Genomic DNA, 16,938 nt, shown 5'->3' with positions numbered 1-16,938 from the left:
CACTTAAAGTTCAGTTTGTGAATCTATTGCTTTGCTCACTAATACTTGACTTTAAAATATTCTAAACAGAGTCATCGTGTGGTAATCCGAGCCTGGTTGTTGTTCAAGTTGTGGGTTAAGCAACAATTTACTTCATTCCGAGTTGTTTACATTTCCTTCTCTATTTTTGACTCTGTTTGTGTACTATTTTATTGGATTTGTCGTCTAATTAGGTTTTGTTTGATTCATTCCTTTGTGTCAGCTTTAATTTGATTGTTTCTTGTCATTTTAATCGGGTCATTTGAAGTGTTGAGTCATTTAATTGTTTTGTTTTGTCTAAGTTCTGTGAATTTACTTATTTTGTCTTTCAATTCGGTTTGAATATGCTTTTTGAGTTTTTTGTGTGATCTGAATGAATGATCATCATCTGTACATCATATGAGATATGACAAATTGATTGAGATCGGGTGCACGATAAGTGACATGAGTTTCAGATTTGAGTTTTCTGTTGTGCGTGCAATCTGTTTTTACTATATACAAGTTATGTGCACTTTGAAATTTGTGATAAAAGTGTTGGAATGAATAAGTATCAGGTACATACCATATAAGAAATGAAATGCTTAGGCAAAAAGCTTGGTTGCACCATGAGAAAAGTCTAGTAGAGTCAGATTATGCACTTGGTTGATCTACACATTCATAGTTTGAGTATTTTAATTTTTAATCTGGTTTAACATCTAGTTCATTGTTGAACATCTTTTATCACTTTCCTAGTGTCATCATTAAGTTTTAATTACTATTTTTGAGCCAATTTGAGTGTTCAAAGTCATTTGATTCATCATACTTAAAATTGGTTGTTGGAGTTGAGTAATGTGGGTGCAAAAGGGGCTGCATAAGTCAGATTTTGAAATACTATGATTTTGCATCAAGTTACTGTGCAAACAAGTTCATTTCAATGATTTAAACATGTTGATGCAAAGAAACTTCGAGTTCTAACAACCTTTTGCATTTTCATTTTCCAAACCCCTAATTATAAGTCCATCTTTTGGAAACAAGTTGTTGTCATAGTTTTAAATTCTAATTTGTGCACTTTAATTGGATGTGGATTGTAGCAAAATTATGGTAATATCACCATTAACTTGGAAACAATAAACTATAGCATAAGGTTCAATTGTTCATACTAAAACTGATTTTCATTGAGATATTTTGTCGAACAGTTTTGGAAGTTTAAGAAATTGAGTTAAATTTCGTTTCAGTTGCAACTTATTGTCTTTTCTTGATTTTCTAATCCATTCTAGAACCTATCCTAGGTCCATTTTGAGTGCATAATTGTTTCATAGCTTGTTTCTTGTTTTCATTGTTGAACCTCTAGTGCGAAAACTATTTGATAATTTTTTTTGTTTTGGTGTTGTCATTCTGGTTTTAATTGGTACTGCTATGGAATGACATATTGGTGCTAATCCAATGATAATTGTGGTCTTGTGAGGTGATTAGCGGTGTAATTCAGTTTAGAGACCTACTTAATCTTTGGTAGCATATTAGGAAGTGAAGTAGTGAAAGAATTGAGCAATGAAGGGCTTTCACGGGTTCTACACATTCCTGTGTTCTAGTGGTTGGGATATAGGTTCTTATTTGGGGAGATTTCACAACATGAAGGTCCTGTAGATTATGAGACTTTGAGGTTGTCCTTGGCCTACTTCTTCAAACCGAGAGAGATCAAGTTTTACCAAATCTGAAGCAACCTTTAGTTTTACTTTTATTATTCAATTCGTGTAATAAAGGGCCTTTTTCAAGTCAAGTGTTTGGAAGGATCCTTGGTGTTCTTCCTACACTTGATCATTTTCTTATAACTTGCATTTTGTGAATTGAACTAGATGGTGAGTGTGTCTTGAAACCAAAGTTTCAAGCCTCACCATAGGAGCTTTCACCTAAACACAACTTGTAAATTGCTTGCATGCTTCGTGTAGTGTGAACTCGACTATAAGAGATTAAACTCAAATTCTTTTCACTAATAGGGGTCTGTGTTAGGTTCTTTGGATTTTTTTTCTTCTTTTGCTTTGTGTTTGTTTTATTTGAGTCAAAATATTGTGATTCTAAAGGTAATTTTGACTTAAGGAAATTAACTAAGTAGCCTAGGACACTTTTAGCAAGGCAAGATTAGGTACTTAAGAAACCATTTTTTGGTTCATCTCTTTCCCCTGGAATTTTTCCTTTGGTGAAATCTAAAAGTCCTTAAAATAAGAAAAGTTTTAAAATCATAAGATGTCAAGGTGTCATTCCCCTAGGATTGGTGATTCTGAGGAGCAACTTTCCCTTAAAGCCATAGTAAATAAAATTGTAGAAATTGAACAAAAGATGAGTTAAGAACAAGTTAATAAGGAGTTGTAAAATGCACTAATAAAAGATGAACTAAGAGTCATAAAGAGAAGAACAAGCCTAAAGTAAGGAGAGATCAAGGGGAATTAAAAGTAGGGACTCTCAATTTGAAAGAGAGAGTCTAAGGTTGGGGGATTACTATCATTAGCCTTCTTCATCTAGAAGGCAAAGAAGAGAATCTTATTATCCTCCCCCTCCTAAAGAAGTCAAAGTAGATTTGTCCCATTTTCATGGAAAGGATAATGTTGAGGTTTATCTAGATTGAGAAATGGAGGTGGATCAAATCTTTGTTTGCCACCAAGTTAGTGAAGAGAGAAAAGTCTCATTGGCTACTCTTAACTTTCAAAGGTATGTCATGTATTTGTGGACTTCAATAGTCCAAGAAAGGAGGCACCACAATGACCTTCCAATTAAGTATTGGAATGATCTAAAATATTTCCTTAGGCATTTCCTCCTATTACAATAGAGAACTCATGGACAAACTTCAAAGGTTATAACAAAGGTTATAACAAAGGTTTATAACTATGGAGGAATATAGACAAAGGATCTAGTTGTACATGATGAGGGTAGGAATTGTTGAGAAAGGAGAAATAACCTTGGCTAGATTTTTTAGTGGGTTAAATTTCTATATAAGGGATAGGGTTGAACTTCTACCTTATAAAGATTTGAATGATCTAGTTCAAATGTGTATAAAGGTAGAACAACAAAGTTTAAGAAAATATATTTCTAAAAAAGTTCAAATTCAACCTACTTTTGAAAAGAAAAGTTTTAAAGAAAAAGATCCTTTTAAGCCTCTAGCCAAGACTGCTGAGAAACCTAAGCAAGAGACTTCTTCACACACTCACACTGGTGAGATAAAATTTTTCAAGTGTCTATGACGATGTCATATAGCTTCTCAATGTCCCACCAAAAGAACTATAATCATGAGGGGCATTGTCATGTATAGTAGTGAAAATGAGTCCTCTACTAGTAAGAGTGAGCAAGAAAAATCCAATGGAGAGGAATTCTATCCTTGTGATGGTCAACTTCTCATGGTGAGAAGAGTTTTGAACAACCAACCAAGTGTTGAAAATCTATCACAAAGAGAGAACATCTTTAAGATAAGATGTCAAATTCAAAATAGAACTTGTTCTCTCATTACTGATAATGGATCGTGTTGCAATTGTTGTAGCACTAGGTTGGTTGAGAAATTGAATCTTGTTATAATACCCTATCCCAAACCTTATAAACTTCATCGACTTAATGAAGATGGGGATATCACAGTGAAGAATCAAGTAAAAGTACAAATTTCCATTGGAAACTTCCAATATGAAGTTTTATGTGATGTAGTTCACATGGAAGCTTGTCATGTGCTATTGCAAAGACCATGGAAATTTGATCATAAACAATCCATGTTAGCAAAATGATGAAGATGAAGTTTTGATGATGTCCAAATCAAGTCAAGATATATCGAGATTCACGAAGATCCTTTGAAGACTTGTTTTGCTATTAAAAGCTTTTGTAATAATTGTAGTTTAATGTTTAGGACTTAGATTTGTAGTAGGTTTTGATTCTTGTACTTTCATACTTTGTATTTGTCGTTCAGAATAAAAAACACACGGTTTTAATTGATTAAATCAAGTATTAATCGATTAAAACGTTGCAGGTGCTGAAAACTCAACTAACACGAAAATAATCGATTAATACCTATTTTAATCGATTAGTTAATCAATTAATCCTTAAAATAATCGATTAAAGGTGACCGTTGGAGTTTTCTGACTTTTGAAAACTAACCATCGTACTCATTTTAATCGATTAACACTTGTATTAATCGATTAAAAGCGTTAAATGGTTGGAAACGAAGAACGAAAGAATATTTGCGTGAGTATATAAATAGGCTCTCATTTTCCATCAACACCAACTCTTCCCTTATGCTCTAGTACTCATAAATCATTGAGACTTGTGTGTTCTTGTTCGGCTTGTGAAACTTGTGTCTATGGAGCTGGTGATGTGCTGCTACGGTGATAGAGGAAATAGTCAGTTCATCCTTGGTGTGTCTAAGGAGGTGTTCGGAAGAGGAAGTTCATCCTTCGTGAAGTATTCGGAGGAGGTGTTCATCCTTTGTGAAGACTCAAAGGAGGTGCAGGTTCATCTCTTGTGGTATCAAGAGAGGTGGTTTCTAAACTTTTACAAATTGTTTCTTTGTGATTGCAATTTGTAATTGTTTTGTGAGTAGTGAACTGTTTATCTTGTTTTGAGATAAGCAACTCGATGTAGGATTGGTAAGATTCGAACCAGGATAAAATCATCTGTGGAAATTTCTCTCAACCTTACTCTTTATTCTTTGCTTGGTAAGTTTAAATTGAGTAGAAATTAAAAGGCACACGTTCATATTAAAAAACTCTCTTGGTTTGTTATCCCACACTAACCATTCTACTGCAGCCGCTCTGACAATCCATAATAGTCTTAACAATGTCATAACTGTGCACCATAATGAAAAATATTTTATGCACCATAGTGAGGATCAAGCACAAATGAGACTCAACAAGGAGGGTGAGGAAAAAGAAAAAAAAAGAGAAAAAAAAGAGATAACAATAGTTGTTAACCCTCGGTAAGTGTAACCGAATCATATCAAGTAATAATAAAATGGTAAGACCAAGTATCATTTCCCAAAGGACTCACGGCCTAAACAGTTATATGATTTCTTGATTAAATAAGACTTGTAAAACAAATTCTTGTAGGTTTAAATGCAAATACTAAAAAGTAAATATGAATGCATGTATTGATCAATTGGACAAAAGAAGCAAAAGTGATTGATGTAAATTATGGAATGACGATGTTGTTGGGGTTTTCAATTCATCTTATCCACTCTCATGTATTCAAAAATTCATCTTTCTTCATTAATGTTAATGCCACTTTCTAATTTACCTTAAACCCGATGTCTCGGTGAAGAAAGCCTACTCCTAATCACTAGTTTACAATGTCTTGTCTCCCTAGCAATTATTCATGCATTACATTCGCACAAAAGCTTAAAGGCAATCATTCCTCTTATCCCTATGTCTAGGCAATATTACTATTGGGAGAATTTCTTCATGTCTAGATTTATCTATATGTGTCCATACAAATAAAATCAATGATCATGCAATTGAATGAGTTAAACAAAGCATGCATAGAGTATAGAAGAAAAACCCTAACAATTAATGAAAGAAAGCATATAGATTAAAGAACCAATTCAATACATGAGAGTTTCAAATGATTACATTGATTCCCCAACAACAATGAAGGTTTAGTTCACCATAATCATGGTGAAACTAGATGAAAAATAATGAAATAATGAAATATAGAACCCTAGAATTTGAAGAGTGGAGCTTGAGCATCCAAAATCCTCCTCCAAGGGGTGAAGAAAGTGTGATTTTGCTTCGTTCTGCCAAAAGATACTAACCCTAGGTCGACTAAAACCTTATATAGACTCCTAAAGATTACAGAAAAGTGGCCCAAGGCCCATTAAAATGGCGATCAGCGGTAATTACTACCAAGCGGTAAGTGTGGTTCTTCTATTTGACGCTCAGCTGCAGTTTTGCCCCTCAGCGGTGACTGTGGGACTTCAAAGTGCCGCTGAGCGGTACTTTCGGCTCTTCTTTTATGCACTTTTTCTTCCTTTTCTGACTCCCACTTATGGCTACTTCACTTCTTCCATTCAATTCATCTTAAAACCTGCAAAAACAAGGAAAACCAACCATAAAACCCATCCAACTCTCTTATTTCCAAAACATAAGCAAAAGCATGATTACAAGCTAGTTTCTAAGTCATAAAGGTTGTCTTTAAGGTCAAAATTAAGTATAAAAATAACAGTTTTTCAACTGTTATCAATAGTCCTTAGGGATGAAAAAAGGTGTGAGAGAATGGTGTTCCCTCTCACAAGGTTACTCAACATGAATCTATTTTGAATAAAAAGGCTTTAGAAAACCTTCTTCATGAAGAGAAACCTTCATAGCTCTTCATGTGTCAAGGAACACTCACATGCACTTCTAGTGAGTCAAAAACTCAAACTTTGTCTCCTTTAATTAAAAATATTTTGAAAGAATTTGATAATGTGTTTTCTAAGGAAGGGCCCGTTGGACTTCCACCTTTTAAGGGAATAGAGCATCAAATTGATTTTGTGCCTTGGGCAACTCTTCCAAATAGCCCTGCGTATAGGACAAACCCCCAAGAAACCAAGGAGATAAAGTCACAAGTCTAAGCCTTGCTAGATACGGGTTGGGTTCAAACGAGTCTAAGCTCTTGTGCTGCACCTGTGTTGTTGGCACCCAAAAGGATAGTAAATGGAACATGTGTTGTGGTTGTAGGGCCATCAATAACATCACAATAAAGTATAGACATCCCATCCCTAAACTTGATGATATGTTGGATGAATTGCATTGATCTCAAATATTTTCCAAAATTGATCTTAAGAGTGGTTATCACCAAATAAGAATCAAAGAGGATGATGAGTGGAAAACTGCTTTTAAGACAAGATAACTTTTACGCATCTAGGTCGTCTCCACCTTAAGCTCGCTCCACGGTCACATCATCACCCTTTGCTCACACGTACCACATGATCATCACGAAGGAAAAGTCAACATGTTACCAATGAGGAGCATTGGTGTTTTGAAGATTATGATTTTGATGATGCTACAAAGTGAAGAACTTGAAGACTTTAGTTATAATTTATTTAAAAGCATTTATGTAGAATCCGTTGTAATAGGAATAACTTTAATAATGTAAACACTTAGAATTTTTCATGTCTTTAGTAAGTTTGCGTAGATAATCGATTATTTGGTGTAATAATCGATTATCCTAAGCTCATTTGAAAAACTATTGCTCGCGCAAATAATCGATTATTACTCAGAATAATCAATTATTCGAGTTTGAGTCAGTACTGCCCAAGTCTCACAGATAGTCGATTATCTCTCGAAATAATCGATTATCACTTTTTGAAAAACCCCATAACGGACAAAGATATTCAATTCTCACTTACAATAATCGATTATCATTGGCAGTTGGGAAATATCTTTTTAAATTCTGACCTCTAAGCTATATATACTCTTTGCCAAACTCTTTTAGAAATATCTATGTCATTTGAGAAGTTTATCTGAGGAAGTTCTCAAGTGATAGTGTTTACTCTTGTCAAGTCTTGTGAATAGGAGAAGCTCGCGCTTTGTGTGTCAAAGGTCAGAGTGGTTCTCTTCAAGTTGGCAAAGTTGTCTCTTCCGGTTCGTTTGTCGAAGGAAGGTTCTTCCGTTCGTTTGTCGAACAAAAGATTTTTACTGTTCTTAATTTCTATTCATCTTATTGTAATTGTTAAACTGATTTTAGTGAAACAGTTAATCACTCTTTATAGTGATTACAACTGGACGTATAATCTGTTGATTCGAACCAGGATAAAAATCATTTGTGTGATTTTTATCTTCCTACACTCTTTAAACTTTCAGCACATCAACTGTTCGATAAAACTTTTATAAGAAAATTAAAGGAACCATTTTATTGACCGAACACGCTTTCCGCTCTTAACAATCAAATTTGTTTTAACTCCATTGCGCAAAATTAGTACCGATTGTTACAACACAACACATAAAACAACCAACCAAACAACACACACAAAAAGGGTGAGCTAATTATAAAAGAATTCAACATGGTATGATAAAAATTGCATCATATATCACATTTCATACAAAATAAAACAATCATCTTAATCATACCATAGACCTAGACTTGACCATCCGGATATAGTATGAATGTCGAGCCATGACGAGTTCTGCACTTCTGTGGTGGAATAACTGACCCACTCAAAGCTATCGCACAAGGTTAGTCCTTAAAATGCCCATTACCAAATGGAGAAAGTCCCCCTGACCAGGATCTCCTACTACTCTCACGAGATGACTCACATATCTCTAAGTGAGCATGAATGGTCATTAAAGTGTCAGGATAACCCAAAAGCTTCTTACATTTATACCAACAACACTTGATACAATCACAAAGAATTCTCCTTAGAACTCTTACCACCTCAATTCCATACCATCACGTATTCCCAACCATATTATTCAGTATTAGATAAATCATCACACCATGTATAGAAAACCAAACAAAAAAGAAAAATGGAAAACAAAACAATCAACCTACCTCAACTCACTCGTCTAGCGAACACAGCTTACACGTCTAGTGAGAGTCTAAACAAGGAGCCCCTCCAGCCCACCAAGGGAGCTTGCCTAGCCCCTAAAATTCACTGCCAAAAACCCCTTAACTCGTCCAACGAGTAGTCTACACTCGTCCAACGAGAGCCAAAATAGTGAGCTTCCCAAGCCTAGCAAGATGGCTTGCCTAACTACTGAAACTCATTGCCAAGACTCCCATAAACTCGTGCAGTTACCTCCTCTTGGTCACCTGACCTCTCTACATAATTTTGCAACACTTAACTGTAGAATTTACACCCCTAAATCCCCATGTCCTATCCTAAACACTTTTACCAACTTCTGACACTCCTAGATTGAATTCTAAAGTAAAATTAATATAACCAAATATATATAAACCAACCTAAACTCGTTTTAAATTGTTTTACCACAAGATTTCAACTTAAAAACAACAAAAAAAATCACTTTATAGACTCTAAATCAATTCTACTTATTTTAACTTATATACATGCAACTTAAAGACTCTAACAAGTCAAAAATGACTTAACAACATACTCCAAACCTTCCATTTTGACACCGTACCTATATTTCAAAATCTCACTAGTCCAAACCCCCAAAATGAACTTAAAAACCTTCTAAACTCAACTTATTGAATACTCACACCTCATACTACATATTGTTATCAAATAATAGCCCCAACAAGTCTTAATTGATCACAAATTACCATACATAACTCAATTTTACCCTTTTTGACTCCATATTCAAAATCTCACGTATCAACACCTCTAGTTTAGACTAAAAAGACTTATTGTTCCACCTAATCTTTCCTTCTTAATAACTTAGCAACATATAACATCACTAATATCCAATATCATCAAAAATTCCTAATCAAAGCAAGTCCAAACAACATCATCACATTCCATAGATATTATTCACAAAATCAAACATCCAAAGACTAGTTAGAATCATTCAATTCATACTAAAATTGATATCTACCTTTCAACCAAAATCAACATAATTTACTACCAAATCATAAATCATAAAATTCAAAGAAAAAATAGAAACAAAGAAAGGTCACTAGCTTTCCTTACTTTAAGAGAGAACTACTATAGTTCTAGACAACTCATCAACTTTGCTTTGAGCTCAAGGAATCCTAGAAACGCCTACAAAACATAGAATTTTGATCAAAGAGAGTTCTTAAAACCTTTGATCAACAAAGAACTAGGAAAAGAGACAATAAGACACATGCAATAAAGAATAATCATGCATGGTCTCAACCTAAGAATGAAAGGAAAAGGGAGTCGTAACTTACTTGCTTTATACTAAAAATTGATCGGTGGATAATGGAGATTGCACTGTGGTGATCTCCTAAGCACCTCCTAATCGTTAAATAGATATCGAGGAGTTAGAATTTGTAGAAAGAAAGGAGAGAGAACTCAGAGAAAAAATTTTAGAGAGATAGTGAGTGTTTTGGATAATGGGATGAGTTTAAGAAATTCTATTTATATTATTAAATTATTTTAACATTAAATTACTTGGTCTCATTATTTTAAAACATCAATTGACTTTAATATTCTATTTTCTAGATTCTTACACACACAAACTAATATAACATATATTTTCTTCACATTTTTTGTTTTTTATAACATACTTTCTTCAATTTTATTTACATTTTTATATTTTTTTAATATGTTTTCTTGATTTTTCCTCTCCGTAAACTCTACTTAAAAAAAAACTCCATTGTGATTTCTTCAAACTTTTCATTTTAAAGTTGACATGATATTTACTAAAGAAAGTCTTTTAACTATGTAGCAAAACGAGTATGCATGTACTTTTCTTATAACAACACATGTTTACATCTCACTATTTTCAGTTAAATTTCTCCTTGGATGATCTTGTTTTGATTCATGATATTTAAACTCGAAACTTTTGACTAAAGAAATTGAGTTTAATATGATTTGAACTAATGACATGTTAATTAAAAAAATATATTTTATAAAACCACTTTAAACATGCTTTATTAAAAACAACAAATTTAATATATATATATATATATATATATATATATATAATTGAATGATAAGGTAATATTTTTACGTTTGGTATATTTTAATTTAATTGTATTGAATATAATTGTCAAAGAAGCACATCGAAGGACATCTGTACGAGTTAGACAGGTTGGCCATTGGTGCTACCTCTTGTTTTTAAAATGCCATTATCCATCACTGGCACATGCTACATCCTTACCATCACTCCATGACCTACATATTAATATACACACTCCTCCTTTAATTTGACATATATGTCACGTGAAAAATTGCATAAAAAAACAATACAAAAATATCTATATATAAGGTATGAATTTTAGTGTCGGTTTATCTTTTCTATTTGAAATACGTTTTAATTAAATTATAAATTATTTTATTTACATTTTTATTAAATATATATATATATATATATATATATATATATATATATATATATATTAACTTAATTCTACTAAGAATCGTGAGATAGGTTTGTTTTGGAGTTCAAAATATTTTTACGATTTTATCCTTAAAAATATTTAAAAAAGTTAAAAAAATATTTTAAAAGGTTAAAAAAAACTAAGTGAACGATAATTCATTTTTAAAATCTTATTTTCATTTTCACAGACAAAATTAGCTATGACCCCAAATTCATTAATATAACATCGTTAGGGTCAAAATTAGAATATATCACTTTGTTGTTCAAATAAATACTATTTTGTTTTATATATTTAAATATTTTACAACAAAGCTCGTGCTATATATACTGTTTTAACGCTACAATCAACTACCTAAAATAAATGTGGGGCAATCTTAAGAGGTATATTTAAAGGGGTCAAAAGTAAGAAAAAAATATAACATTTAATGAATAAAATAAAAATAAGACAATAAAATGACTATATGAAAAACGATTACAAAAGTTATAATATGACTTTTGAAAACAGAAAACTCAGTCTTAAACTATAGTTTTGATAATGAGACATCAAAGTGGCATAACTTTATAGTTTTGAATTTCAGAGCACTTGGATTGTATATCATTTATGTACTACCCTATAATACACTTTGTTACTATGGATCATAGCCGACCGAACGGTGAGGGTGTAGAAGAGTCGTCCGACCGATGATACCTCTCAGGTCAATAAACCGATCGGTTAAATCTACCCGACCGATGCTACCTCTCAGGTCAATGAACCGATCGGTTAAATCAGCCCAACCGATGATACCTCTCAGGTCAGTGAACCGATCGATTAAATCAGCCGTTAAGGCTTAATAGTAATAACTGTCGGGGAGTTAATGAAAATAATTGTCATTTATTGACAATTAATATTGTCATTCATTGGTGGTTAATGAGTCAGACCTAACAGTAAGCTCATTATAATTTATAAATATTTGTCTGGCAAAGGCTACAGGTAACTGGAACTTGAACTGAAACTTAGAGCTCAGATAACTAAATCTTGATTACAAGATTATTACGCAAAGTCACTGACTTGAGCGTCGGAGTGTCTTTTGCAGGCACCCTCCCCCGCGGCTCGGACAAGGAAAAGAGTGAAGACAGCACAACTGGACATCGGAGCAGACAACTTTGAATGTTTTGGATTAAGGTTCTAAATCCCATCGAAACACACTTTATTATTTCATATTTTTGTTCAAAATTCATAAATACATTAAAATTATATATACATATATATATATATATATATATATATATATATATATATATATATATATATATATATATACACATACATATAACACTTTTGTATGTAGAATATTATGTGAGTCATTTAAAAAGTAACACGATGTATTCTTAATATTGTTTATGAAAATATATATAAATTAAGTTCATAAAGTAACATCAATAACCACATGTAATTTAAATAAATCACCACATGTGCAATGATGGGTCTCTAGATATTAAACAAAGATAGTTGTAATGAAGTTCGGTAAAAAGAAAATATATTTTTTATCATGAAGATTGAACATGTGTTTCTTATTTCATATATTGGTTTTATGGCAAGGATAATTAAATATATTTAAATAAATTCGATGTCCTAAACCATCTCTGTTTTAAATGTTTAGTAAAAAAAATTTATTCAAATCAAACACCTTTTTTGATTTAAATTCCTAAAAAAATATCTTTCATCTCTTTATTATGCTATTTTATCTAGTTATTCTAAATATCATTTTTAGTATTTCATCTAATTTTTGTATTATAATAACAATATGATTTCTATTGTATGGTGTAATGTCTTGTCATTACATATGACGGAAACAATTCGAGTAGATTTTCCACATATGTCACAGAACAAAATAAGAAACTTAAATTAAAATTTTTAATTTATTAAGTACGTACTTAATTTAAAAAGAATAATTAGGCAGTTAAAATAAAAATAAATGATATCTTAGACACTTGAATAAGCTTGATTAATATTAGTTTAAACTTTGACATGAAAGGTGAAATAAAAATAAATTTATTTGATGATGATAGGGATGTGATATAAGATAAGATGATGAAGAGTTGTTGAAACTGATGCATTGATTCCGTGGAAGAGGAAAAGCAAGTAGGGTCTAAGAGAGGTTAGTTATGTATGAATTAATGAGAAAATTTGCGACATTAATTAACAGGAAAAGGACTGCTATCTATAAACTTTTTTGCAATGATTTTTCACTGTACAATTCACCAATCTTTAATTTACCTTCAATTTATTTGTTGTTTGAAATAGAGTATTCTTCTTATTTTAGTATAAAGTATTATGATAGGTGGGTTCATGCATGGGTACTAAATTAATTAGGGAAGGAAATACATTTTATTTCATATCAGCTCTATCTCATAATATATATAGATATAAAGACGTATTTATTAGAATATAAGTAGATTTTGGGAACTTAAAATCTAATCAATTTATATTGCTTTCAATCTTTCACATTGATGTTTACTTTTTTTAATAATTTCTTTTCATATCAATTCACTTCGATGTTGAACAAATATTAGATAATTTCTTCAATACAATGTAAACGTTTTACATTCATGTTTATTTTGAAAAAAAAAAATTATTTCATAAAAAAAAATAAAAAAATAATACTATCACAATTTAATTGTTTTATTGATATTTATGGTTTTGTATTAAATACATTTGTATAAGGAATTATATGATTTATTGCTCAAATTCATTTAAATTGCAATCATTCTAAAATTGTTAGTTAAAAGAAGAAATATTAGAATTTATTTGTTTTTTTATTGGATTTTGTTTTTCAATAAACTTTTATCAATAAAAATAAACATGTTTCTTTTAAGACTTGCAAAACTATATATATTTAGCTGTAGTCTCAATATAATATATATATTATATATATATAATATATATATATATATAATATACATATAATATATATATAACATATATATATATATATATATATATACAAAATTGTATGTATATATCTACAAACTATTTAAAAAATAAAGTCACATAGTTTAAGACAAGATCATTTAAAAAATAGGATTGTCTAACATTATTATGTTTTAAAGTTTAACAAATAATGATAAACAAAATGAGCATTTGACAAAGTATAAATCCTGGAAAAAAAATATCGTTGAATAAAAGATAGCATGTGAAACAAGCAAATAAGGTTCACTAAACGCATTATTGAATGATGTTTTACAATGAAAAAGTCAATACATGATAATTCAACAAACGCGCTATCATGGGTAATAGACACGTCATTAAACGATACCCTTGTCAAACACATGTCTGTATATTGCCAAACAATGAAATATGTGCTATATAAGGCTTTTGGTAAATGTGCTAAAGCTGTAAGTAACACTCCAAAAACAATATGTTAAAAAGAACTTTCCTAAGCACGCTCTCATACTAAACGAAAATTACTTAACAAACCGCTAGTAAGTAAACGTCTAGTAAAAGCTAAACAATACCTTAATACAAATGTTATTGTCGTTCAAACAATGAATTTCTTATGAATTAGTATTTGGTATCCTGTCAAGAGCACTTAAACGATTTATAAAGTTGTTTTGAACATGCAATGTAAAACATTAAATGCACAATGTTTTAAAACAACAAAATACACAAAGGATATCATCTGCTCACGTATATTACATTATACGATCATTGCGGATAATTCCATTCACAAACTCACAAACATTAACAAGTATGAGGTAAGCTACCAATAAAACAAACCATAACAACACAATACATACATACTAATTATATCAACCATAATCATACTAACCCATACATAGAAGTATTAACAATAAGACTCATAATCCTCTAAACATAACAATTCAATCATTTTATATTACTCGATCCTCGATCTTCAATCCTCCTCGATTAAATCACAAATATAAGACACATAGGCCATTGGTCTATCCACTCTTCAATACCTATGCTAACAACACCACATTCATAGCCCAATTACTAACAACATAGCATCCTCTAGAACGTTATCGTCATCATGATCATCAATACATGTACCTCCCTCATGAATATCCCCATCTTGAACATCACCATGAGCATCCACAATACCATGAACTCCATAATGAAAGACTCAGTCACACACATGTGCCCTACCACACACACTTGTAGCTTTCCCATAAGAAGTAGGCACATCTCCCATGTCTCATGTTCATTGATCAACTACACCCTTTGTGTAATTCCATCACCTAATCATGCTCCATCACCAATCAAAAGTCAAATTTGACCCTAAACACATCAATTGTTCTCATTCCCTGCTGAACATCATGTTTTGCAGCTCTTAAAGCTTTGTCCACGTCTAATCTTCATAAAAAATGAAGTTTCAAGCCAAAATGCACTAGCATAATCGATTATCGAAGTGATAATCGATTATTCCAAAAAGGTTCCTAGTTATACAAATTGCACTATCATAATCAATTATCACTGCTGCTAATCGACTATTGTTAATCGATTATTACTGTTGCTAATATACACATAGGACACTCTATTTATAATAAAGGCTCATAAAAAGTAATAACAATCAATTAAGATAAAAGATATAGATAAGATAAAATAAATTTATCTTTAACTTAATTAATTCTAATAAGTCCTTAGATAATATATTCTATCTTAATATTTTTATTCTAATTGATTATGATAAGTCCTTAAATAATACATCATATTTTATTTTTATTATCTAACAATAATATCTAATTATATATAATAATATCTCAAGATATATTTTAATTAACAATATCTCAAGATATCTTTCAAAATATCTAACAATATCTAATAAAGATTTTTCTAATAATAATATCTCTTTTAATCTCTAAACCCACCAAGATTATATCTCGTATCTTTTCTCAACAAACTTATAAAATGACAACTACCCAATCCTCTAAAAGATTCACACAATCTATTACTTTGAAGGTTTCTCCTTTCTACACCCCTCATTTCAATTTATGCACCTAATTAATAAAACCTATTTTGGATTAAATACTGCAAAAAGTATGTTTGCTCTAACAAGTTGACTTTAACCTATGACTACTACCTACGAAAAGGGTACGAAGATCTGAAGTTCAAAAGACAAGCATTGTCTAACGAATCTTTTCTCATGAAGCCTATACATAGAAGAATCATTAGAAAGAAGAACAAGAAGGATAAGCATACGAACCACGTGAAAAATAAGAGAAAAAATCATACTGGTGCAAGATCATAAACATTGAGAATATACATACAAGCCTAAAATATTCATAAGGTTACATTTGTAAGAAATGAGAAAACTCTACAAAGTCTATTAGATTGAGTTGTATTGCAAACACATCCTCTTTGTTTATTGTCTAACACTTATAAACAATCTAATTGATTATACATTCTGAAGAGAATTCAAACACTTGGTGATTAACTTAGTTGAGTTAAACGCTTATCAAGCAATGCAACAAGAGTTACCAGGGTTGTATAGTGGAACCCGGAGTGGGTGAAAATCAAACTAGGTAGTATCAGGTAGATACCAGGATTATTTAGTGGAAACTAGGAGTGGGTGACACTCAAGCTAGGAAGTGTATTAGGTAGATACTAGGATTGTCTAGTGAAAACCAGGAGTCGTTCAAACTCAACTAGTCAACGTAATAGGTGTTACAAGGATTAACTAAGTGTAATCAAGAGTGGTGCTAATACTCAGTTGTAATCTTGTTGAGATTATAGTGGAGCCCTTTAAGAGGTCTTAGACGAGAAGTGTACGTAGCTTAGTTGAGTGAACCAATATAAAACAATTGTGTGTTTATTACTTTATCTTCGAAAAAAATATTATTTACAAGCACTACAGTTCTTGCAAAATTAATCATTGACAAGCACGATTGTTACTAAACGCCAATTTTCTTCAAAGGCTTCCTTTCGTAAAACACTATAGTAGTTTTGCTAAAACGCTTCTAAAACTCTTTATCT

The sequence above is a fragment of the Vigna umbellata genome, chromosome 5, assembly GCF_029865625.1.
Source record: "Vigna umbellata cultivar VRB3 chromosome 5, Vumbellata_1.0, whole genome shotgun sequence".
NCBI lineage: Eukaryota > Viridiplantae > Streptophyta > Magnoliopsida > Fabales > Fabaceae > Vigna > Vigna umbellata.
This window is presented reverse-complemented; position numbering follows the sequence as displayed.